The 23,895-nt window shown below is 42.6% G+C and overlaps 1 long non-coding RNA gene across 2 annotated transcripts; it reads right to left on the bottom strand.

Annotated features, from left to right (window-relative positions):
- Positions 1-6,269: 6,269 nt before the first annotated feature.
- Positions 6,270-23,120, bottom strand: LOC122193348. Of its 2 annotated transcripts, none has more exons than XR_006182871.1 (5): positions 22,962-23,120; positions 19,864-20,509; positions 13,117-13,216; positions 6,855-11,116; positions 6,270-6,757 (listed from the first exon to the last, which is right to left on the bottom strand). It is a non-coding gene; the product is annotated as an uncharacterized LOC122193348 (long non-coding RNA). The 2 variants fall into 2 exon arrangements; XR_006182872.1 differs by having other exon boundaries at positions 19,864-20,123.
- Positions 23,121-23,895: the final 775 nt, after the last annotated feature.

Raw genomic sequence — 23,895 nt, 5'->3', positions numbered from 1 at the left:
CTGATGATACTGTGGGCAATAGCATGGAAGGAAGAATTATGGAAAAGTGAGTTTTAACTTGACAACAATTCTATTTTAGCTGATTTGTTTTTATATGTACCTAGAATCTTGTGATTTTTTTTCTGCAGTTTTTGAATTTAATAAAAATTAAGAAATCTGACTTAGATATTCTTCTTGTAATTATGTTCTGTTTGTATATAGGTAGATCGGAATTTCATTCTCCTGTACAAAAAAAAAAGAAAAATTACTGCATTTGAGAGCCATATTTATTTGAGAAGGCTTGAATGTATTTGCATATTCATTGGAAATCATAAAAAGTTCAGTAAACCTTCAGATCCATTTTAGTATTACCCTAAAGAGAGTTTTGTCTCCTACTTTGATCTCCGCAACTTTTCGTGAGTCAGTGTTTGTTTATATCTTAACAAAGATTTGCACTGTGGCATGGAAGGATGGGTGGGAAAGAGAACAATTCTTACTGTCCTGTTTCCTCATATGGAGTTCCAGCTGTCAAGCCAACCCTTGTTGATCTTTAATGATGGACTACTAGAATGATCTGCGCAACCATTGGGAGACCATAAAAGGGGGGAGGGGGGGAAGGGAAGCTGAGAACTAGGTACAGTTCTAGATCTGTTCTAACTCATGGTAGCAGATCATCGTTCTTCACAAGCTGTGGTTTGGAATAATCCATTCCCCTTCTTTGGGGTGTTTGTGTGCATTGTTTCTTTCTAATAGTGAGCCCAGCACACTTTTCCACATTTATCACTGCACTGGTCAGATGCTGCTAGGTCTTTTAGTCCCTAATAGTTTTTTCATACTACAGAATATATACAGCATATCATGATTATTCTTATCAAGCTTGCTTGATAAGCAAGAATGGCAAGCAGAAACAAACAAACAAAAAAAATGTGGCAGAAAAAGAATTTTAACATCTGTTCCAAAGTAGTGATGGTTTCTTGACTTTCATAAAACAGTGATTAGTGGATCCTGGCCATATAATGGTGGTGTTTTGAAACTGATGGCAGTGTGGTTAGGATTTAATCCAGTAAGTTCCTGAAGTGGCACAATTTTAGTAGTATTTCCAGTCAATATTGTATCTTCTACCAAAGCTTAAGTTCATCTCTATCAAGAAACTCATGCAGTATTTGATTATTTCTATCAACTTTTTAGATCTGCCTATAATGGGCACTCAAACAGCGGGCTGAGTTAACAGGTCACTTTATATACTTTATATTCTATACAGAGTAATAGAGGCAGTGTGGGAAGGCTGGAAATTTCTTTTTTGTTTAATGCTGAGTCATGACACAGAAGGAACTGAAAGTTACTGGCTTAGCAGCATGTTGCATCTCTCCTTCATCAGACCTGGCCCTGCAGAATGGAGATACACATTGATGTCAACATTTACTACCTGTAAGGAAGAAGGAGGAGGGTTGGTAGGGTAGGAGGTGGCAGAATAATGGAATGAAAGCAAAAACCAGGGTATGGTGATTTCCTAAGGCAAACTTAAGACTGTGTTTGCGACCATGCAGAAGCTTCCACATTTTCTCATTTGTGTCAAATGTTTAATTTATGTCACTGCACTGAAGGGGCAAGAATTTCTGGCAGCAAAGCTTTGCCGTAAGTGCTTTGCCATTTTATCCTTGTTAGTCAAAGTGATGTTGTAAGCTGATTGTTTTGACTTTAATTGACTTTAAGTGCTACATGTAAGCAAGATTGGGAATTAAGTAGGCCCAAGTGTGTGAAGAATTTCTAGTGAATCCAGAAGCTGATTGTTATCCCATGGACCGGTGTTATCAGTTACAAAGGCGGTATCCTAACAGGTACAGTCGTCTTGAATAATAGCTCTAAATATTTCCTAGTGCCAAGTTCACATTAGGCTGACACGAGCAGTTGTTGGTACTGTGAGTTTTTACGGAGTAGCTTTGATGCTTTTTAAGAGCAGGTGCACTGATGGAAGTTGTCCATTAGAGGTCACTGAAGCTCTGCCAGCGAAGAAGTCTGAGCCCTGTCCTGCTGGGTTGGCCACTGCTGCTTGCTTTCTCCTGCTGAGCAAACGCCCCTTGCCCAAACTGCTCTTTCAAAAGCAGACGCTTGAAGTATAAAGTAGTGGTGAGTAGCCGTGGGTGCTGAAAATACGGCCGAACAAATGTACTGGTGTGTTATGTTGATAGCGGGAAATAATTATCTGAATGATAAAAAAGAATATTTTCTTTGTTTACAAAATTATACATGCTTAGCTATCATCTCTGATGGCAAGAATACTTCTGTCTAAACTTCTGCCTAACTTCTAGTGAGCTGTGTGATAAGTGTAGTTTGTTTAGTTGCACTTGCAGAGGGCCCAATTCTACAACTTCTTTAAAAACCAAGTGCCTGACTGGATCTTTGTTTCCTAACAAATGTATCAAAATGTGCTTCCTCCCCAAAATGTGATTTATGACTTGTGTTTCTACTAAGACAGATTAATTATTTATTTTATTCTTAACTCTGCCTCTAATACGTGTTCTTTATGCCATTACTTGATAGGTGTTCTTGGGTGAAATAATTTTCTCTTCTGACTCCAGCCACAATATGCATGACTATTTCTGGTTAAGGGTGTTTGTTATTTCTTAAAATTACAGAGGGAAAATTTTGACTTTCAGGTATTTCAGAGGTACAGTTATTACTTAAGGATGCTGTTCTATCATAGCGGATCACGGGGTCAATATCACTAAAGCAAAATTGTATGTCAGTCTGTGCAAGTGCCAGCCCTAGCAGAGGTCAGCTTCCTGTGGGTCCTAGCAGGTAGTTAGGAAGCATTTAGTTCTTATTTTATTTATAATCTTCAGTTTGCATTTACTGAAGATTGTGGTCTCTTAGGTGGAATACTGTTTGGTATTGGGTATGATTTTTAATATGAGAGAATTAAGATTTTATTTTAGACTAAAATGTTAACGTTTTCCTCTAACTCAGAGTTCTTTATTACATTTTTTTTTCTAAGTGCTGCATTTATGAGTTATAAAATCTGAGTGTGTATCTTGATGTCCTTGCACTCCTCTAGACACCTTTCCTAGCTGGCATGAGGTAATGGGTCTCTAAGAGGCAGCTAGTACTGTAGCAACCAGTCAGTTGTCTTTCTTGGGAACAGTGATGCAAATTCGTAGTTGCTGTATGAACACAGACTGTATGGAATTATACATGCCTGGGTGAAAAGTGGAAGAGAAGGCAGAAGGCAGCAACAAAATTTTGTTGTCTAACAAACTATAAAATGACTTCAGGCTACAGATGACAACAGTCACCTCTCCTTGGAAGAGGTGACAGCTGCTGATGGTTGAGTTTCCAGTGGTCTGTCAGCAGGGGGACAAATCCAGACAGCTCTGATAATCAGTAGAAGGAGGAGATGGAAACATTCATCTGCAGCCAGTGATGACCTGTGCGTAAGGGAGTGGCTTTATTTCCTCCAGTATAGTTTTGATTTTTGAGATCTGGAAATTGGAAAGGATGGCTCAGACTTCTGTGATTATGACAAGTGTAAAGCAGAGATGTTGGGTTCTTCTGTTTTGTTGTTCATCACCACCCCCCTCCACACACATGCATACTGCTGTCCTATAATAGACAGGGATTAAGAGAAAGTAGAAGTTTTCCCTACTGCCTAGAGCATTGCTATGTTAGACTTGTGTTGTTCATGAGCTGAGGTATCTTAATAGCACAATGGATTTGTCTTCCAAGAATCAATCAGATCAATTGCTTACCATTGTTTAGATCCATGTTGATTATCCATATCTGCCATATGTTCTAATTTTACAGAATAAATATACAGTGTGGAGAAAAGAGCTTCCCTTTGTTTTGTACCTATCATCTGTTAGTTCATTTCATCCCCCATCATTCTGTTAGTGGAAGAAACAGGGAACAGTTGTTTCCTTTATATCTTTTCTATGTGACTCATGACTTTAAGAACTTTTATCAAACATTTCCATCAGTCATTTCCTTTCCAGGCTCAACAAGTCCCAGTATGTTAAGTTGTTCCTGTTATTGAAACCATTTCATACCTTTAAAGCATCCTTACAGCTCTCCTGTGTACATTTTTTTTATTACCATCTTTTTTCAAGGAAGCCAACATTGCATTAAAACATGTCGTTTCGGCAGAAGCTTACACAATAGGTTTTTATCATTCAATCTGTAATTTATCTGATCGAATAGAGGGTTGTTTCTTTTATCCCGTGGCATCTTAGTATATCTGAGAGACTTCAGTGAGGGACATGACCGAATGGCTTTTGCAAATCCAGGTGGATTTGATGAAGTGGATCTCCCTTTTCCTGTGGATAATGATTACTGGGTTTCACATATACTAATAGATTCCCAATGTCATTTTATTACATCATCTTAGGTTACAGAATCTAACAACTTCCCAAAATCATTGTCAATCTAATGTCCCTTGATCTCTGCTCAGTGGAATTTGCAGGGAAGTAGTGACAAGATGCACAGTTTCTGCACTGGATGTGTGTTCTCTGTTAGTCCTAAAACTTTGCCTAGTTTCAAACTGTACATATTTTTATTTGACTATTGGTACATATACTTCTCTAGTGTTGTCCCATGCCCACTCTGTTATCAGCTGTCTTATTTTTGTCTAAATCACATCCAAGGCCCCCACTTCAGAGCCTTTTGCTGTCACACTTTGCCTCTATTCCTATACAATTACTCTATCATTATGCATGAGTTCTATATACTTCCTTCTACGTAGAATAGCTATCACTACTGACCCCCCAGAAATATGTATACCACAGGGTTAAAATAACCTAAAGTACACAGATTGGGTAGTAGCTGTGTGATCACCATTCTAGCTAAACTGAAGTTTCCATTCAGGCCTAGACCAGCTCAGCCAAAGCCTGCCCAGCCTCAGTTGTGAGCCTTACAGAACAAAAGCACTCGGGAACTCTGGTCAGTGAATAAAGTGGCCTTGAAAACTAAGAAAAAAAAAAAGTCTGGAAAGCATATCCCAAATTATGTATGAGATCAGAACTCTGGTGGTGAAAGCTCTTAAGTAGCGTTTTGTATTTACAGGAGCATATTCTAGTAGCAAAGGAAGAAAGTACCACATGAAAATTGAAACCAGAAAGATAAACAAAAACAAGTTTTAAAAAAAAAAAAAAAAGGGAGAAGAATATGAAGTTGCCTAATAAGTGCACTCAGAAAGAACACTGAGAAATTTCTGCAAGCGCCATGAAGAGATACGAAACATAGCTGTAAGAGACCAGGGTCATCTACACTTAAATTAGGTCAGGCTTAAAAATGCAAAAGCTCCATCCAAGGGCCTGGAAAAATATGCACTCATGGCTCAATGGAAGGGGGAAAAATTGAAAATAACAGTGCAGAAAGACAAGTGTACTTCAAACTGAATCTCATATTGCTAACTCCAGTGTTTGTTTTTAATGTCTTGCTGCAATTTAGAGCAAGGTGTACTGCACTATATAAAATGCGGCCTGACATCTTAAATTGCAACTGTAAGTGGGGAGAAAAGCAAGAGCTGATTCTCTGGTGAAATGGTCCAGCAGAAAATGCTTTTCAATGCAAAAGTATTGTAGGTTGGATGTTAGGAAAAATTATTCTCAGAAGGAATGGTGAGATATTGGAACAGGCTGCCCAGGGAGGTGGTGAGGTCTCCATCCCTGGAGGTGTTCAAGAACTGTGTGGATGTGGCACTGAGGGATGTGGTGAGTGGGCATGGTGGTGATGGGCTGATGATTGGACTAGATGACCTTAGAGGACTTTTCCAACCTTAATGATTTTATAATAAGTAATAGTTGCATGCTATTAGCTGTAACTGTAAACATAAGCTAATATATTGTGCTTATTGCCACCACGTTCCTATGATTCTGATCATTTGCATTTATTTAATCCCTGCATGTGCTACTTTGTTCACATTCCTTTTTGCTGCTTTGCTCTGCTATCTGTCCAAATGTCATTTTTTAAAAAGTATGTGGTGTTACCCTATAGCAACATCTAGCATCGGATGGCATTTGCATGCTACTCTCATTCAGTTCAATTACTGACTGTCCACAGGGCAGTAATTACTGTTTCAGGAAGCTAAGGTTAATGAGTAAATTGAGTTTTATATCTTCCTGGGTCATAAGATACTGGAGTGTAAAATGTATCTGGATAGGATAGATTTAAATCATTGCAGTTGTGCTAGGCTGTGTTAGGAGCTCATATAGGCACCCCTAACGTTTAGGAGCCTGCTGAAACAGAAAATGTTGCTTATAAAAGGACAATGTAGGAGAGAGAGTCTGACCAGATAAACCTTTATTTTCCCAGTAAATGGAAACACCATGCAATGAAGTCAGAAACACAAAGAGAAGTTCAGGTTTTCTGCACTAACATCAGTTTTTGCCATACACTGCCCAACTCCCAATAACTTTCATGAATAACTGTTGGTTTGAGAGAGAGAAGGCTATCAGAGGGTTTTGTCTCAGGTAGTAGGCAGCTGTGGCCAGGTTCCTGCCCATCTCCAAAGAGGTGAGAAAGCAGTTACAGAATCACAGAATGGCTGAGGGTGGGAAAGGACCTCTGGGTCCATCGCATCCAACCAAATTAGTGTGGGTCATCTTGACTTGTTTCAGTAGTTTAAAAAACTTAAATCAGTGGTGCCAGAGGAAGTCCAACGTTCCAGCTCTACCATGAAGAAAGAAACAGGATGCCAGCAGTGAGAGGAGGAGGAGGTTTGGCTGCTCTCGTGTATTGCTCAAAGTGTTAAAGCTTCTAATAGAGCACTGAGATTCACATTTTCCTGTGTGGCAAAAGAGTAAATGAAATGAATAGGCAAAGAATGCAAATGTGAGTAGGGATGTGGGACAGCCAGTCCTCAGGTCTTAAATGGTGCATACCATGTAGTAATTCAGCTAAGAGCCACATCTGTGCTGTTTCTCTTGGGGCATTCAGTGCCTCATGCTCCTCTTCTTCTCCATCCTCTCAGCCTCCTTTGGGGTGGCTCCAGTGGTGGCTGACCTAAGGCATCTGGGCCTGTTTCCTTCTTCCTCCAATGGGCTGCACACAAGGCACATGTGGACAGCCTCATCTTTGATCTCCTGTAAAAGCTCTTCGTCAGAAAGCATCTCAGCCATGGCCAGCACCTTGACCTCTCTCCCAACGCCGTGAGCTGGCATGTCACCTTCCTCATCTAGGTCCATCCATTGTGTGAAGGAAAAGGCAGGTAGTAGGCTACTTTTTCTTTAGGCAGAAGAATTAGTGTTTGAGGAGAAAGCAAAGAGAAAATGGAGGCTGGATACATCGCAGATTGAATTTAGATGAGGGAATGGAAGTGGGGGAGCAACTGGAGTAGAAATGAGACTAAAGAAGCAAATGTTAATGAGCTGCTGGAAGAGGAAACTGTGCTTGTTAGTATTAAGCCAGCGCTGTCAGGCTGTCAGAGTGCGTGGCGGTGATACCTACCTTGTCAGCACTAGCTGAGCTGAGCCGAGCTCCTGGTGTGCCCCTACGAGCCACCAGAGTCAGGAGCAGGGCAGCTGAGCACTGCAGCAGCTGCGCACAGGCTTAATATTAAGAACGTACTGTAGGTCTTGGCAACAAAATTATTAGTGTATGACTGGAAGAATCTTTCAACTAGAATCCCTTCTGTATGTAGTTTGGTCATTTCTAAAATATGTACGTAGAGCAAAATCTCTTATTCTAGCATTGCAGTGTTTGGCTTGATTTCCCATCTGCTACACTGTACAGTAGTACCAAAAGAGAGATGGATTAAAGTAGGTAAGTATTTCATGCATAGGATAAACCTACATAATGCCATTACATTATATGTCCTTATTTCTCCCCTTTGGATACACAAACACCTAAATATAAGTTAAATGCTTTGAAAATGATGACGATAATTAGAAGGGCATGTCCTTGACCATTCATATCTGGCAGAGACATAAGGAATTCCTCAAATTTTACCCCATTTATATGTATTTTATGGTATTACAAGACACAAAAAAAAGGTCTCTCTTGGCTTTTCTTTGTTCTCCCCCCCCCTTTTCTTTCTTAATTTCCAAATAATATTGCTTATATTTCACAATTCTTTTCCTTCGGTCAGATGATGGTGCTCTTTCTTAATGAATAGTAGTTATTTTCAGAAAATCATAGAATCATAGAATGGTTTGGGTTGAAAGGGATCTTAAAGCCCATCCAATCCTAACTCTCTATCGTGAGCAGAGCTGCTACCCACCAGATCCTCAGCCGCCCTGGGCAACGTCTTCCACAGCTTCACTACCCTCCAAGTAAACGATTTCCCCCTGACATCTAACCTAAATCTCCCCTCTTTTAGTTGAAACGACTCCCCCTTTTGTTATCACTAGCTGTCCATGTAAAAGGTCAGTTTTCCTCCTGTTTGTAAGCTCCCTTTTATTATTAGTTGTTAATATTGTTAATCTTTCCATAGCCCAGATGGACATTTCTAAGAGAATGACTACATGAGTGCTTGCAGCTGTGGCCAAAACATAGTACAGCCAAACACTGTCATGAGTATATGTGACACACCCAAAACTCAGTTCCAAACAGTGTTGGGGCTGCATTTTAAGAACTCATTTAAGTTCTTAGACTTCTCCATGAGAATCCAAATGCTTGTTGCTGCTTGATTAGCCAAGAGCCAGCTGACACCCACTGAAGCTGTGGGTGGAGATCTGGGTTCACATCCTTGGTAACTGTTCTCTCTTCTTGACAAAAGCAAAATGAATTGGAATTGTGATTTTGAACCCGCTTCATAACTTTTTAATAAGGTTTTCTTTTTCTCGTGATAGACACAAATTTCAGATCTAGGGTTCTGGTGTACCCAGAGCTCTTTCCAAAGCTACCTCTGATTATATTCACTCATGATTCTAGTCTTGAAGAGACTGTAAATTTTTGCTCACATTTTGAAAGATTAATCTCATTTAATAATGTAAGAGGTCACATCATGTGGTTAAAAAAAATAGTAACATATGTCTAAATTTCCAGTGTGTGAGCAGAAAAAAATGAGAAGGGTAAGAAGCAGTTGTTGTATCATCGAAATCTGAATGCTTTAAATTAGGTTTCTACACCACATCATTCTCAGGAGTCATCATCTTTTTCACTGGTAGGAAAGTCAAGAGAAATTGTGCTCCGAATTTATGTATCATAATATTTGCATTTGATTATATATCAAATACCTTTTAAGTTGCTGCAAATATCTCTCCTTCTTCCCGGTCTTCAACTTCTTAAGCTGCAAAGAAACTGATGCTGCTGATTGGTCTCTAACAATGAACAACAGAGGAACTTTGAGAAAGCCAAAAGGGACCTGAACTCTCACCTGACCTGAACTATGAGACCTTTATGAACGGAACCATACATGCATTTAATAAATGAGCTGAAGGACCAAAGAATGTGTGTTTTTGAAGATCTAACTACAGGCAATTAAATGGTTGTGGAGCCAACAGTGTATTTCATGGAGCAAAGGCACGATTCCAGCAGAGCCAGGCAGGCCAGTGCTGTCACAGGCAAGTCAGCTGCACCTGTGGCCCTTCCCAACAGGTTTGTAAGGGACCCTATGCTGATGGAGCTTCCTTGCTGCTGGCTTCAGCGACCCAAAGGTCACAGAGACCTTTAATCTGTATCTAGCTAGATGAAAGCCCCAGCAAGTACACCTAGCCGTGCTATAATGGCAACTTTGATTACAGCATAGGTATTTTGCAAAATAGAAGATCTCGAGAGCCGAGGTCGGGATGTGATTATACAAATTACAGGCATTCCTAAAAGCACAGAGGAAAACAAAAACAAACACAAAATGAAAAGCCCATTGATTAGTCTCTTAATCCTGATGACCAGCTATGTCAAAACATTTTCCAGGAGTCACTGCAGCCTCAGCTGTAGTAAAGGAAGCATCGCCTGGTGGAATCTCACATTTGGTGAGTGGGCAGGAGGCATCAGAAACCTCCACTGATGAGGACAGAGGTAAGGAATGTGGTGCTGGCTGCTTCTGCTTTGGCAGATAGCTAGCTCTCAGAAAGCATAATTAAGTTTCTGTCTTCACAATGTGATTTCCATTTGCTCCCTTAGGTTTAAAAATAGTGAAACAATTTCAGCAATTGATTACGCTCTCAACTAAATTAAAGCACAGAGGAATTAGGGGTTGCTTCTCTTGTCACCCAGTAACAAAGTGTCTTTTCTTCTTGTCCTTGCAGCAGGACGCTGCTGCCGTCTCTCTGCCTGTGGCACTGGTGGTCAGGGTAAGTTTTCTGTCACTTTTTCATTCATATACCATCTGGAGCCTTTAGGCCTGTTTTTACCCATGGGCCTGTCATTCCTTGCCTACATGGTCTTGTGAAATGGGAACTGCTTGGTCTTTACAAGCATCTTTCACAGCGCTTTAACTTGGCTGGTTTCAGTGGAAATCCTCCAGATGTACTGGGAACTAAAGCAGCCTTGGGGGTTATGTGGGTTATGGACTGCTCCAGTGTATGTGGGCAATGTTCTCTGACTCAAAATATCTTTGTCGTGGGAAAAAAATATATAAAAATAATCATTTTCATTCTCCATTCACAGACATGTCTTTAACATTGCCCTATATTTCTCTTAAAACAATTTATTGCATAAGCTGATATTAGATATATTGGATATTGGCATAAAAAGACTACAGTCTGCAGTAAAGGCCAAGGATGATGAACACGCATGCAAGTTTTATCACTACATACTAATTGGGCATCTTTGTGATTAAATAATCCCTAATTCAGAAGCGTATCACCTGCTCTCGATACGACAGCAGTAATAATATACCTGTGCTGTGATTCTGGCATAATTTCAGCTCTTCCACAGAATTTAAATAGGGACCATATATTGCAGTTAGCTTAGGCTTTGGGTTCCAGCAGCTCTCTGTGAATAACGAAGAGGAAGCGATTTGCTCAGCTGGTGGAGTTTACTGCAAGGCATTACAAAGGAGGTTAGAAAAGGAATAAAGCTGCTCAAAATGGGTTAAAGGTATAATAGTAATAATAATATCAAACTGCATAACAAAAATGTTTGCATTCAACTGAATATGTAGTGGATGGCACAGTGATGTCCATGGCTTTATGTTCTTCTGATTTAATGATCTTCACCACAGCTTGAGGCCTTTTGTCTCGTCCCCTTCTCCTGACATCAGCTGGAAGAGACGGAGATTAAAACAAGGGTAATTTCCCCATGGTCATTGCTTGGCACCATTTCTGCTTTGTTCAGCAGTGAGATGAAGTTTAAAGGATGAAGTGCTGTCATTCAAACTGATTTCCCCCCACACCCTTCCTTACCAGGGTTAACCACTTGGCTGGTCACCAAGGGAACAGTGGCTCCCCTGCCCATCCCATGGCCGTCCTACAGCTTCACATGGGGCGCATCACAGTAATCTCGTTAGGAGGTTGGATTTGCCATTGAAGCTTGAATTCCCATAACAGGAGGGGAGTGGGCTAATGCAATTAAGCAAATTAGAATTTGGATCCATTGTGTGCTATTTATCCAGTGTCATTGGAAAAGACTAGCTGGTTTACTTTCTCTGATAGAAATACTAGCTACAACAAAATACCCCAATCACCTTCCCTTATGCTGCATTTATACTGCAGAGCGCTCTCTGCTTTAAGGGTCTGTGCAAGTGGAAAGGTAATTACTCCCTTGACTGAAATCCTGAATTGTCTCTCTCTTTTTCACAAGATTCCCATCACGGTGGATCCAATTATTGATCTTAGCTGTGTAACATTTGTGGTGTTTAAGGTAAAATAGGTAGAAGAAGAGTTTCGTGGACTTTACATGGTTATTAGTTACAGTGATTTCGTATCCAGGTGGTGTTTTGGTTTCTCCTTGCTTATAGTAGGTCACAGTGGGCACCAGACCAGAACAAAGCTCCCATTAATTTTAAAACTATTTTGATACAAAATGCTTTACAAGTGCTACAAATTGCTGTTTTAAAGTATGCTGACTTTTCCGGAGGTAACTCAGGCATGCATAGTAATTCTCTGGATATGTAGATTATTAAATGCCTAAGATGGAGTTTTCTGCCTTTTGTCAAGGACGCTAATCCAGTTCTCTTTCTCTCCCTACCAAGTAAACAAAGCAGCAAAGCGAACCACAGCAAGAATCAAGAACCATAAATCTTAAACCAACATCCTGGTGTGTAGGTTCCAAAAGCAGCACATCTCCCTCGCAGCCTGGGAAGTGCTGGGGACAGTGGTACCCTTCTACAGATGCTGCTGCCTTTTTGTCTAAGCATCTCTTCCTGGGAAGGCAGACAACTGAGTGGAGCACCTGGGAACCTCTTGTAGATATCAGTTGTTGAGTGCACAGGAGGCTGGTGCTTGTTCCCACACTGAGTGTGCTGCCACTGCTGTTCTCTCAGATAAATCCCAGTCTGCCGCTGGACACTGCAGGCAGAAGGGCTGAGAACATGGTTTATTGCTAAATAAGGTCATTGGTTATAAGCTCTGTTTCATAAAAAACATGGTCCCTATCCTAAGCTGCTTACAAAATAGACATATATTATGTAGACAGTGTACTTAGTCCCTAAGGATAATGTAATCTTAGCATTTTTGCCTGAAAATGAGTAACTTCAAGGTTGAGTCAGTATTGAGGATGTCTGTCACAAACTTAAGCATAGAATGTAGTGCAGATAATGCTGTGTTTACTTGAAAATCATCATGCAAATATTTCAGTGTCCATAAGCTCCCAGCACATTAGAGCTGAAGTGATACAGGAGTGAAATGTGAGTATGCTAGAGCAGAAGAGACGTGACCAAGGCTTACGGAGTGAGCTCACCACTGTGATGACAATAGCCATACAGTTTGGCTTAAAGTGTTTTAGTATTTATGGTATCAGATTAGATAAAGACGCACCAAAAATAAAAGGGTGAGATTAATGGTCTAAAATCTAATGTTCTAATCTTTTTCCCTCCCGATATCATTACAAGATGGAAGTAAGGAATGAATTATTTCCCATGCAAGTTCTTACATAACGTTAGTATAAAGTAGTCACATTTTGCCTGTTTATTTTTTTTCCTTTTATCATGTTCAGATTTAAATGTAGCCTTAATCCTGTATATCCTGCTTTGAAAAGCTTAGATCTGTAATGTGTTGTACAGCAGTCTTTAAAAGGCGTTATCCATTAAAAAGCGTGTGGTACCTTTGAGATAACAATACAGATTTCAATTCTTGATTTTATACTTGACAGTTTTGCTTGGATAATTTTCTTCATTCCAGACAAAGTTCAGAAACAGTGAACTCTGATTAAGAAAAAATGAAAAAAGAAATGAACAACCTATCATTTAATATCTTACTAGATTAAATATGTAGTAATACAGTTTTATGGTCAAAATTCACAAAAATACTAAACCATATAGAACAAAGTCAATAGGCTGACCAGAGAGGCTCTGAATGCTCCGTCCCTGGAGGTGTTCATGATCAGGTAGGATGGGGCCCTGGGCAGCCTGGTCTAGTACCAGATCTGGAGGTTGGTGGCTGGGGGTTGGAACTTGGTGATCCTTGGGGTCCCTTTCAACCCATGCCTTTCTGTGATTTTGTGATTCCATGATGGCAAGTTAAATGCTATGAATTTATCCTGTATTCGGAATATTTATCATGCAGCAGCTGGGTGTGACTTGCTCTGGAGGAGGTGGGCCCAGCCCATGTTCCGGCGCTCTGGATACCAAGGCATACACCTTGCCTCACCCAACATGGGGCAACAAGTGCACCGAGCAGTAATTACCATTTCCCCCCTCCTTTCTTGTTCTTTCTTTTTCAAGAGAGCAGTGAGCTGGCCCAAAGGGCAAAGATGATTTTGATGCTCTGGATGAGCAGGAGATGAAGAAAGGCACAGGTATGCTTAGGGGAAAGAGTAGTAAAAGAGAAATGTAATGCCAAAAGTGAGCCTGCCTTTCTGTGCTCTGGGTGTGGGTTTCTGCCATGCAGTCACGTAAGCACAGTGGGTGTTTGCTTAGACTGCAGGATCCATTCGTATCTTTATAATCTCTTCTGGAACTTGTTAAAACAGTGCCTAGTTTGAGATGATGAATGCTTTTCTTGAATGGAGAAAGTATGGGGTACAGAATCTATAATTAAAGCAACTAAAGAGAGCTGTAAAGTTACAAATGATGATAAGCTTAAAAATAATTAGTGACAAGTACCAATTTAATAGATGTTAAAGATCTTCTTCCTGCTTCAGAGGAGACGTGTTATAAAAATTGATGCACATCTCTGGAGCGTGCCACTGCATATTCCCAGTAACAAAAGTCCAAAAGAAGATACAACCTATTGTGTGGCAGAAGCACTGCAAGATCCAAATATATCGCTGCTGATGGATAGCAAGGATGAGTCAGGTGTGTATTGTTTCCACTCAGAGATGGCTGTCATACTGGTGTGCCATGCATTATTGTTCACTGCCTGCTGCTGAAGGGCCCCAGTTTTTAATATGAGCACTTGGGCTGAATAATCACACATGGCTTTTATTGAGAAGTAACACTGATCCCTGTAGAAAAGGCAGAAGTGACTAAGACAGAAACAGAATAGGGGAAAAGAAGATAAAAATAACAGACCTTTACAGTTCCACTACAGGGAAGGCTCTAGTTATGATACAAATGATACATTTGTGTGTCCGTGACAGTGAATTAAAAATGAGAGGAATAAGCTTGCTGTTGAAATGAAACTGCACTGCAGTGCTGCTCATTAACTCCCACATGAGGCTGTCAGTTCTCCGAACAATGCTGCTTGCCCCTGAAGGGGTGAGTGGCTTCTTCACGGGTTAACACAGGAAGCAGAAGGGCCTCCTGGGATGTATGGTGTGGATTTGGCAGTGTGATCATTGTCCTGAGGCAGGCAGGAGATATCACACATGGCCACGCGTCTCACAGAATCATAGGCATTGGAAGGGACCTCCAGAGATCATCAAGTCCAACACCTTGGCTAAGGCCGGTTCCCTACAGTAGGTCACACAGGTAGGTGTCCAGATGGGACTTAAATTTTATCTGCACAGAAGGAGACTCCACAACCTCTCTGGGCAGCCTGTTCCAGTGCTCTGTCACCATTACAGTAAAGCTCTTCCATGTTTGTATGGAACTTCTATGTTCAAGTTTTGGGCCATTACTTCCTCCTCCCTCCCCTCTTCCTGGCTCCTTTTAGTCTACTGGGAAAAGTAGAGAGATAATACAAGTCACTGGAAAGCTACACTGATGTTACTAGTGGAATGAGAAAAGGTTGAGCAAGTTCTCTTATTCAGACTGTTCTCAGTTAACATGCTCATTAGCCTCAATGGCCGGCTTTTAAGATGCTCCTGGTCAGCTGTTTCCCTTCTTTTAGCCCACAGAATTGTTTCTTTTCAAAGCAAACTAAAGTTACCTTCTTATCTTCGGGAATCTTTCTTGGCCATCCTGATAAAATGGCAGTTCTAAAGAAGTGATAAAGGACTGCCTATTTTGGGGCTTCTTTTCGGCCTTTCTATGAATTTCTTTCAAAAGCACCTTTTTTTTTGCTAGGATCAGTTCCTCGCCATTCCACATTTACTCGTGTGTAATTTTCTAAGCTTTGTTTTGTATTTGTTAGCTTAGTCTTCCTGAGAACTGCTAAGCTCCAGTGCAGAGGATGGATCTTTCCTTACATTTAAAAAATTCTGTTGAGATCCCTCTTGTACAAAACAGCAGACGAAAGGCTGATCCATGTTCTATGTCTTGTCATTACTTGTTCTACTCAGTCACATATTTCTCTTTTACTTTCCTTTATTCAACTATCTCTGGATCTTTACAAATCTCTCTTTATCCTATTTAATTAACGCATAAATGAAGGATGCTCTAGGGTTGAGAGCACGGAAATCAGTTTGTGTTGCTGTTTCCAAATGCCAGTGACCTGGAATTAGGAGTTAGGGCTTTGTGTTTTGAGGTGAAATGGACAGAACTTGCCATAAGCAATTTGTGAATTGAGAATTACTTATAATCATTGTGTTAGGAGTAAACAAAACAAATAATGAATTTTGGAAAATCATAAACAGATCTAAGGCAGTTTGCAAACATATACAGACGCAAAATATGCTGAGTACATTTTATAGATAATTATCCACTCAGCTCTAGTCCCCAGTCTTGCATGGGTCTAAATTTAATTTACCACAAAATTGTCTATTACCTAATTTTATTAAGATCTTCCTAGAGCCTGTCATAGTTGTGAGCCACCAGAATAACATTTTGCTATCAGCCAATTTGGTGAATGGGGACATTCACTTCCTCTTCTAAATTGTTAATAAATACTTTGCAAATGCCAATTACGTTGTGATAGCCTTGACAAATTCAGCAATCAACCGCTTTCCATTTTGCCAGTTATTCCCACATACTTCTCACCTTGTGGTGAGTTTTCAGCTCGTTGCAAGATGAATTTGCCCTAGAGGTCCTCAAGGCCAGGTTGGATGGGGCCCTGGGCAGTTGAACTGGTGGGGGACAGCCCTGCCCAAGGGCTTTGAGGTCCCTTCCAACCCAAACCATTCTGTGGTTCTTTGATTCATTCTGTGAATTGTAAACAACTCCGAAGACAGATTTTATCAAAACTCATCAGAAAATAGCCAGTAAATTGCAGCTGCTGTTTGCTGTGTATTTCATAACCTCTTGGTGTTTAGAGGAAGGTTGGTTGTTCTGTGAAAGTGTCACCAAATTTGTTTTATTATTTTTAATGAATGCCTACACCAGTACTGTATCACCCTTCGCACTCTCCAGGCATGGCAGCTGGTGTGTGATTCCATCTCTGTGCAGATGTCCCCGCCTGGCAGAGATATTCCTCTTCATCCTTTCTGCTGCTCCTCCAGTCTGATCCTGGCAGCCCCAGGCACTGAATGTGCCTTCCTGCTCTGCTCCCTGCACCGCAGGGCTCCAGGCCTGCACCCCACCTCATTCCTACCGCCAGGCAGGGAGGTATGAGCAAAGCACTCAGCTCCTCAGCCCCTTGGTGGGCAGGGCTACATGAAACCTGGAGTTAGAGAGCCCCATAAGGCTGGGAGAGAGGCCAGAAAAGTGAATTCTGGTGACATCTTTCTCCAGCTGAGGGGCTGGGGTGAGAGCATCATCCTCTCACCTGCCACAGCCATCATGGCCCTGCACCATTTCCTTGCTGTTCCTCACACGTCCTTGTTCCTAACTGAGCGTAAGGGTGGGTTAATTCAGGAAGTTGCAGTGCTGGTGTAAGAAAGGTGAGAGAATGAACATGTAGGTGCCCTCAGACCGAGCTACGTGCCCAAGAATCTGAGGTATTGTTGTGTTTTGTCTTTAAGGCAAAAAGATCTTCATATGAATATTGGATTATACAGAGGTAAATGTATTCAAATGCATTTAACATAAGATACTGAGATATTAGCATTGCTATTAGACACAGAATATTAGAGTTTTATTTCCATTACCAAGCAAGACATTGAATTGAAAAGGTATTTCTTCCTTCAGAAGCCATGAAGAGAGTCCAAAAGCTCTCATATGATGAGACAACCAGGAAACTCCTTCTTCTCACCTGTTATTCCTGCACTGACTTTCCAGCATAATTCAGAGCTGAACTCTCCAAACTGAGATGTAGTAATTCAATTCATTACCAGATTATACCTACAAAATGTGGGCAGTTTCTCTACTAAGTAACATATAGTATTGCTTCAAAGCAGAAAAAAATAAAAGATCCCCAAAGCATCGTGAAGCCACAACAGAGATACAACATGGTCTGATTTTCAAGCCTTTTTTCTGAATTCTAATCATTCCATGTTAAGGACACTTCTTTCCAGATATATTACAGACCCAAAAGTATGGTTTTGATCTGAAAATGCGTTTATTTGTATTTCATTATACAATCATAGAATCCTTAGAGTTGGAAGGGACCTCTGAAGGCCATCGAGTCCAACTCCCCTACAGTGAACAGGGACACCAAAGCTAGATCGGGTTGCTCAGAGCCTGATCCAGCCTTGCCTTGAAAGTCTTGTGGGACAGGGCATCCACCACATCTCTGGGCAACCTGTTGCAGTGCCTCACCACCTTCACTGTAAAAGATTTCTTCCTTATATCTAAAGAATTATCTATTTATTTTATTTATATTTATCTGTGAAAATGTGTTTGCTGGTACAAAAATATTATCAGTGAATATCAACACCCTATTTTAGTGAAACACATTATTGCTGAGCTGTTTGTTACAGATGCAGGAAAAACTGAACACCTTTGGTTGTGCTGCTGATCAGATAGAAACTATAATGAACCGTGGGATGTGTTAACAAGAAAAGCAAAGCTTGTCTTTGTCATCTGAATAGGAGGTGCTAGCAGTATTTATTTAAATGCACAATTTAAAGAAAATGGCTGACTTGATAAAAGAGCTTGGAATTCTGAACATACCACTACTTGCCCATCTCTGGAGGTGTTGAAGGCCAGATTGGAGGAGCCCTGGGCAGTCTGATCTAGTGCCTGATTTAGGGCCTGGCAGCCTTTGCCATGGCAGGGGACTGGAACTAGATGATCATTGAGGTCTCTTTCAACCCAAGCCACTCTACGATTCTAATTCTACGATTCTAATTCACTTGTGGTGACTTCTCCGTGTCTTTATACTTTGACTGTGCCTCCACCCTGTCCTGCAGTCAGTGGTCTACCTTCCAAGCATCCCTCTGGCATGTGGAAATCAGCTTAACTTGTTTATACTTCTCTCTGTATCAAGATAATGCATTCCTACTCATTGCCTTCTCTACCTTCCAGGCCTTTCGGTTTTGATCCCTAGGCACTGACAGGTGGATGAGTGTGTGCATGTTCTTTCAAATTCAATGACTGCACAACTCATTGCAGAGCCTGCTCAGATGAGTGTAAGCTGTGGGAGCTAACTTTGTGCTTGCCTCAGAGGTGCAATGCAGCCAAGAGCTTGGCTGTCCCACACTGAAGTGCCCCAAGCTTGGATGAACTAGGTGGATAGAAATGGTGTGTGGAAGCCCTGCTAGGGAAGCAGATTTCATTAACCAAAGAAGGCTCCTGCTTTGCAGGAACTAACACTACAGCCAGAGGTCCTAAAGGTTTAGAATCAATTGTAGGTGGATGAATTAGAATTACTGCAAAGAGACAAAACAAAGAATGCAGCATATCTGTTCACAGCATCTTAGGAGAAATCAAAGTGCCTATAGAAAAAATATATATTTTTTGCTTCTGTTGTGAACAACCTCAGAAAAGAAATAGTTGACGATATGCTTGGGGTAGGAGGAAACGAGACAGTGGAAGCAAAGCTCTGTGGAAAAATACTGATGTTTTAATTGCTAAATTCAGCACAGATATATCTTAGGAAGCTAATCCTATTGGATGTTTGCTATATTTGGATATTGGTTAGTTATCAGAGGTGTGTGTGTGTGTGTGTGTGTGTGTAGAATGTGGTCTTTTCTGCAGCCTTCTTTAGCCAGTTGTACTGTCAGGATGTATAATTCATAATCTTCTAAGAATGATGATGTGCTCATTGTAAGGTGGCACATTCCTTGCAGAACGTACAAATTAATAACATTGCCAACCGATAGTCGGCTTATTAGTCTGTCTACTCAGCTTTTAAAATATGTTTCATAGTTCTGTGAAATATTTCTGGTGTTGAGGCAATATCAGACTACAACTAACAAACAGCATATGCAGTAATGTGTATCAGTTGCAACAAACAGAACCCACGAAAAGCGTTTATCTTCAGTAAGCAACAAGCATATGACTTCTCTGTATTGAAAGTCTTGATCTAATACAGGTAGCAAAAACAAAAACCCCAATAAGCAGCAAAGTATTTAAGGGTTGACCAGAAATAGCAGAAGCTGTCGATTGGAGCAGAAGCTCCAATTAAAAAGACACTTGATGAAATGCAATAAATCATTCTTTCAAAGTTAAGAAGCTGGAAAATGAGTGGTACGCAGTGCTGTGCTACCAACCGTGCAGATCCTAGGTGCTTGTATCTGCAGTGGTGGGTCAATGACAAGTTTTCAAGTGTCCATGTGGTTGTTTGATGAGATCACAGGCAGTGTGTGAGAAGGAAAAAGAGCACATCTGTGAAGAGTGAAAAGTGCACATTTCATTTCCTTAGTTCTGAACTCCATATGCTCTTGTAGGATGAGACACAGGCTTATTCACGCTTGTGAATCAGAGATGTCCCTGGTAAGAGGGCTTCATCCATGGGACCAGGAGTGGGCACCTATGAGGGAAGAGCAGTGGTGGTCCTTGGAGCTTTACAAACAAAATGGTTCAAAATGGACCAACAAGGCTAGAAGCTGGGCTGGGCAATGGGTTGTAGGGGAATCAGTGTTGGATGGAGGTGCTTAAATTCTGCCTAAGCCCTTTTTCTGGTACTGAAGTCCCTTATAGGAGCTCCTCATGCAGCTATTTCCATTCCCCATTGAATTCTGGCAATCAGTAATATTTTAACAGTAAAGAGCTAAGGCCTTTATTAGCAGGATGTTCTGCAAGTAGGGAACAAGCAGTCACAAGTGCAATGTGACTCTAGGGACCAGGAACAAAGCTTCAGAAAAAGTCTTCAGGGCTTTGAATCCCCCAAGGAGAGAGAGCAGTTGAGAGAAGAGACTGAAAAAAAAAAAATAATAATAATAATTGTGAAGTTTAAATGTCACACATCAGAGCTATGCATGGGTTTGTTGTGAATGTGTTACGGTAGCACCTGCTGGCCCTGGTGAGGATTCCTCTGGGATGCATAATCACAGAGCACACTGTGGCCAAGAAGAAATTACAGCTCGTGATCCGCAATATACGAAGGGGGAATAATGACAGACTCGGCCAGGTGAATGCTGCTTTATCCATACATACAGGCTGCACGGACGCGTTTGCGTCTTTGTTTCCTATTTGTGTTGGTTCTATAAACATCAGCATTCCCTCACAGCTCCGAGTCCAGCCAGTTGGCTGTTCCGAGGGTGTCATTGAGGTACCCTGAAATGGGATTTGAAATAGGAGAAAATGACAGCTTTGGCTTTTTTGTAAGCTGGGCGGGCTGAGGGACACATTTACATTTAGATTGAGCCTCTTCAGATCTTCTCAGAGTAATTGTAAACTCTCTTCTGCTTCAGCCCTGGAAAGGAATCTCAGGAGCTCCCTGCTGCCAAACTGTGCCTTGCACTTTGTAAAACATGTGATACCTAATCTAGGCAGTCAGGCTTAGCATCTACTTTTCATAATTATTTGTGCAAATACGACTTGGTTATCAAATGTCTGCATTAATCAGACAAAGAGTATTGGCACTGCCAAAATAAATTTGTTGTAAAAGTGTTATGTCTGATTATATGTGTTATTCAACCAACACCCCAGCGTGCTATTATGCTGAGAGCCACACAAGCATGTATGAAACCGTTCCCCACCAGGGAGTGTATGACTAATTTACGATAAGAGACAACAATTGGACATTACAGGCAAATAAAAAGAATAGGAGAGGAGAATGAGAGTAAGCAGGGCAGTCGGTGCCTGCGTGTTCCTGTGAGAACCATTAGAGAGTCTGAAGTAAACGAAAAAAAATATTTGATATAAATAAATGTGAAATGTGATAGCAGCAATCCTTACTGGGCATTTGCCCAGCCCAGTGCAGATTTCTGTGGCATGTACTTAGCTTTCAAGATGGGGTCCTATTTTTGCTCGGACATTTATGGGGATATCTGTTCTCCCTATAGAATCATACAATCATCTATTCCAACCATTGACCCATCCCCACCGTGCCCACTGACCATGTCCCTCAGTGCCATGTCCACATGGTTCTTGAACACCTCAGGGATAGTGACCCCACCACCTCCCTGAGCACCCTGTGCCACTGCCTGATCACTATTCTGGAGAGGAAATTTTTCCTAATACCCAACTTAATAACAACCGCAACACTGCATTGAGGTATTTGCAGATTTGCAGGGTAAGCAAAGCAAACAGGACTCTATCTGGCACTCGGGCGTCCCATGTTACTTCCCCAGCTGATTCCAAGCCTTTCCCCACCTCCCTAATTCTTTCCCCTCCAGTGAAAATAATTCAGGCGCTGTCTCTCAGCCATTGTATGTGGAAAAGTGGCTTATCTCAAGCCATGCTTTTCCCTTTCATTTTCCTTTTGAACTGAAGTGTTACAGTAATGGAGCAACCAAGTCAAAACACAGTATCCGTAAATTATTACTGTGCAGTTCCCCTTTCATCACAAGGCTACAACACGTGACAGAGCTAAATGGGGAGGCTGGGGTGATGATCTGCTCCTACAAGTTGTAACATCCCAAGGGAGAGAGGCAGCACAAAGAGCAAAACTTTCTGATAGCTATCATCTAGGGCAACATCCATAATTTTTAATATTTCCATAATTAATATTTCCACAGTAATATGTGTTAGGATGACATACAAATGTCATCTCTCCCTCTGGGAGTCTAGAGTCTAGAATCTTTAAGGTTGGAAAAGAATAGTAAGATCATCTAGCCCAACTGTTAGCCCATCACCATGCTCACTAACCGTGTCCCTTAGTACATCTATACATTTCTTGAACACCTACAGGGATGGTGACACCACCACTAACTCTGTGAGCAGCCTGTGCCACTGCCTCACCTCTCCTGAGAAGAAATTTTTCCTCATATCCAACCTGAACCTCCCCTGGTGCAACTTGAAGCCATTCCTTCTCATCCTATCGCTGGGAGAAGAGGCTGACCCCCACTATGCTACAATCTCCTTTCAGGTCATTGTAGAGAGCAATAAGCTCTCCCCTCCCCCTGGAGCTTCCTCTTCTCCAGACTGAACACTCCCAGCTCCCTCAGCCGCTCCCCATAAGACTTGTGCTCCAGATTCTTTAAAACTTCATTGCCCTTTTCTGGACACGCTCCAAAGCCTCGATATCTTTCTTGTTGTGAGGGGCCCAAAACTGTACACAGCACTAGAGGTGCGGCCTCGCCAGAGCTGAGTACAGAGGGAGTTCGCTGCCTTTTCTCCTCCCTAGGGCATTCCGTGCACATTTTTAAGGGACTTTGCCCAAGGAAACGCTCCCGGTACCCCGCTGGCTGCAGACCAGCGATACCTGTTGCATCAGTAGCGCGCAGCAGCAGCGGTGCCGCTCTCCAGCGGGAGAAACCGGGAATTATCTCAGGAAACCCGCGCGGCTGGCGGCGGAGCACCGAGCACCCCCACCCTCGGAGTCCCCGGTGCCCGGACCCCGTTTGCCTGCGACGCCCGGCGCCATCCGGAAACACCGCCCCGGGCGGAGCGCTCCGTCCCGCGGGAGAGCAGCGGCGGGGGGCGGAGCGGGCGGGCGCTGCGCGCGGGCGGGGAGCGGCTCTGCCCGAGCGGCCGCGGCTCCGCGCGGCTATTTCAGGAGCTGGGCGGGGGCGGCAGCGCCAGGGCTGCGGGCTGCGCTTGGAGGAAAGGGGTTCGGGCGGCAGCGGGCTGAGCTGGAGCTGGAGAGGGAGAGAGGAGGAGGAGGAGGAGGAGGAGGAGGAGGAGGAGGAGGAGGAGACGACGACGACGACGACGGCGGCTATTGCTGAGGGATTTGGGTTCGTTTCATAGAAACAAATCAGTGCTCGGGAGCGAGAGGCGAAGAGGAGGAGGAGAAAGGAGGAGGAGGTGGGGGGGGAGGGCAGGAAGAAGGGGATCGAGCGAGGAAAGTGTGAGGGCTGTGGCAGGGAGCAGCAGAAGTGATGAGAAAGCGAGCGGGGAGGCTGCAGGAGGCTGCCCGAGCCGCCGCCGCGCTGCGCAGCCCCCACCGCCGGCAGCCCCCATGGAGGCGCTGAACGGGGCCGGTGAGGCGCTGCGCCCGCCGCCCGCCCACCTCCACCCGCACGCCGAGAAGAAGCGGCCGCACCGCGCCCCGTCGCCCGCCAGACCCTTCCTCAAGGACCTGCACGCCCGCGCCGCCGCCAAGCCGCCGCCCGCGCCCCCCAAATCCCCCGCGCTGCCCGGCCGCCCCCCGCCGCAGCCGCCCTCGCCGCAGCCCGGTGCCCACCCGCCGCCCG

This window comes from Lagopus leucura, unplaced genomic scaffold (assembly GCF_019238085.1).
Source record: "Lagopus leucura isolate 7727_CA_CO unplaced genomic scaffold, USGS_WTPT01 0-51_obj-0_obj, whole genome shotgun sequence".
NCBI classification, from domain to species: domain Eukaryota; kingdom Metazoa; phylum Chordata; class Aves; order Galliformes; family Phasianidae; genus Lagopus; species Lagopus leucura.
Note: the sequence above shows the minus strand (reverse complement) of the source record. Positions and strands in the feature narration are given on the sequence as shown.